General features: G+C 41.1%; 1 pseudogene; it reads left to right on the forward strand.

The window, feature by feature from the left end:
* The first annotated feature begins 256 nt into the window (after positions 1–256).
* LOC132669040 (ATP synthase F(0) complex subunit f, mitochondrial pseudogene) lies at positions 257–523 on the forward strand (annotated as a pseudogene).
* The last annotated feature ends 2,446 nt before the right edge of the window (positions 524–2,969 follow it).

Genomic DNA, 2,969 nt, shown 5'->3' on the forward strand with positions numbered 1-2,969 from the left:
GGGCTGTAGGTCAACATAATAGGCAAGGCTAAGAAGGAAACTTAACGCCCTTTCTGTACGATAACGTTACCCCAGAGCCACAGCCACTCTCCTCTGTGGTAGTGAGTTGCTCGCGCAATAAATTGGTTCACAAACTGTTTAACAAACCAAAAAATAAAAATCAAGATGCATGAGAACTCCCAACACAGAGAGGTACCTTAAACTGAACAAAAGTTAAAAGTTAACCTGACTCACTGCAGACACTCAGGACTCCAAGATGCCATCAGTCGTACCAGTGAAGGAGAAGCAGCTCATGGTTGTCAAACTAGGAGAGCTGCCAAGCTGGATACTGAGGTGGGATATCACTCCTAAATGCATTGCTGGAGTGTTTCAAAAAGGTTACTACCTGTGTTAAAACAGTTACGTCAATGTGAAAAAAGAGAGCGTCGTGGGGATTTCTATGGTGCTGGCAGTTCACATGCTTTTCAACTACTGCCTTTCTTACAAGGAGCTGAAACGTGAGCGGCTGTGCAGGTACCACTGAAGAGGGCCCAGTGTGAAGGACACACACTGCATTCCTCACCATGACCTTTGCCTGACACCCTTGAATCCTTTTATATTGTCATTGAGAATTAACACCCAATAAAAGATGACTGGTACATAGAAAAAAAAAATTAACCAGACTAGTGTCTTGAGACATGTACTGCATGGTTTTTCTCCCTTTCCCCAGAGAAAGTGTTTGCCTGTTGAGCTACAGCAAAAATACCTCATAAATTAAAATCTCAAGCTTGGTCCTTCAGGGGTATTTTCCTTAGAGTAGGATCAAAAGCCAAGTTGGAAAATGGTTGAAATATGTATATTGAAAATTCTTTTGGAATGAACTAGGCATGTTTTGGATAGATGGCAATGTTAGTTTTATTGTGTGGAACCACATTTAGTATTTTAGGAATTGTTTTGTTCAAGATCACTGGATTGTGTAGACAGAATAATTCTGTTGTCTTATGATCAATTTAACACTTACTCTTGATTGAACAGTTATTCTCGCTTATTGGCTACTCAGCTGGGGACTCCAGGGGTACAATGTTAGCAGAATTCACTTGGGGATTCTAGCATGTGCACATTAGCTGAATACATTGGGCTGTGATTTGTAGCGAGAGCCTGGTTTTACAGGGAGCATTTTCCACCCACCCACAGCTTCATGGTGATGTTGAAATCTGTCTAGTCGGTGGAGGATCAGTAGCTTAAGGAGCTAATGAATATTCATTTCTTTTCCCTGGGTACAAAGTAAAATAACCAGTAATTAGTATAATATTTAATACTTCTATTCAAAATAAATAAATCTTTTGTAAAAAAAAAACCCTAATTATTATAATGTAGCAAATTCCGCATATGTAACTGGAATTGGATGTGGTGTTTTGAAAATTCTTCTAAGCCCTCATTTACATGTTTTGAGATTAGTTAATTATTCCCCTTGTATGCATAAAGCAGAACTGTAAATTTTTACCTGCATTTATTATTCATTTTACTATCTCCCACTTTAGCTGATTCTAATATTTAAATTTTACATTTTCTTGATACTGAAGATATTTGTATTTTGAAGTAATGTTTTGCATTTGGATTTGTTCTCATTCTTCCTTTTTCTTATTACACAGATACAAGATGCAGATGGCTTACAAAAATTCCCAAGTGGTGTTTTGTATCTGATCCTAGGTTTATGTGGCAAGGTTTAGCTGTTCCAATTTTTTAAAATATACATTTTTGAGCATGTAATATATGATAGACACTATGTAGGGTGCTTTCACAATTGTCATCATTGTTTTTTATTCGACAACAGTCGTGTGGGATTTGGTTTTCTACCACTGTTCTGTAGATAAGGAAACCAAGCTCAAAGGGTTTAGTTAACTCCCTTCATGTGAAGTGTAGAATTCTAACTTACCCATCTATCTGAGTCCAAATCCAGTTTATACCACAACTATGAGATTCTGATGTTTGTTCTTCCCATATGCTAAGAGGAGAAATGTTTGGAGGAGGTGATGATAATGCTTGTGTGCAAATAAAATTTGCCCGGGTGTCATCATGGGCTTGGGAACCTGTGAGTGCTAACGTCTGACTGGGCATAAGGACAGTCCAGGATTAGTAGCCTTGTGGGCAAATACTTTTTCAGCCTGTGGCAAATAAGGAAACTTCTCATCTGCAGCCTGGGGGTTTCTCAGTGATGCTGCTAGTGCCTGCCAGAGAGAATTTACTTTCTTGCCCAGATGTGAATAGATTGGTCTCTGTCAGATGCAGTCCCAATCCATAAAGACCTAGGTAATTCATTGTGCTGCCCTTCCTCCATTCTATGGAGAAATGCAAACGCGGACTTGCAAGGAGTTTATATGACTCCCTGGGGGTGGGGACAAATGGAAGGCCTTTTTTTGATTCTTTTGCGAGATTCCCAGGACAACTAGAATAAAATTCAGAACTTGTGGCCCCATGTGGCCAGGCTGCTGCCTGCCTCTCCCAGCTCCTGGTGTGTTTCCCTTCCCCTCTGAGCTCAGCACACACCAGGCACACTAGTCTCCTTCTTTCCGTTCCCCTAATTTGCAAGTTTGTTCCTGCCTCCAAACCTTTGCATTTATTGTTCTTTCTGCTTGGAGTGCTCTTCCCTGCTGTTTCCACATGGCTGATTCTTTCTCATCTTCAGGCCTTAGTTCAGATACCCCCTTCACACAGAGGCTTCCTAGACACCCCCCCCCCCCCCATCTAAAGGAGCCTTTCCCCATGTCCCTCCACCCACCCCAGCCTCTCAGGAACGCATTATCATGTGAGCCTGTTCATCATGACCTGAGCCGAAGTCAGATGCCCAACCAACTGAGCCACCCAGGCGCCCCTGTTTATTTTCTTTCTTGTTGATTGTTTTATCACTTTGGCACCCAGAGCAGCTCTGGCACATGGTAGGTTCTCAATAAATATGCATTTAATAATGGATATGAATGGATTGATAAATG

The sequence above is a fragment of the Panthera onca genome, chromosome B3 (genome assembly GCF_046562875.1).
Source record: "Panthera onca isolate mPanOnc1 chromosome B3, mPanOnc1 haplotype 2, whole genome shotgun sequence".
Lineage (NCBI taxonomy): Eukaryota > Metazoa > Chordata > Mammalia > Carnivora > Felidae > Panthera > Panthera onca.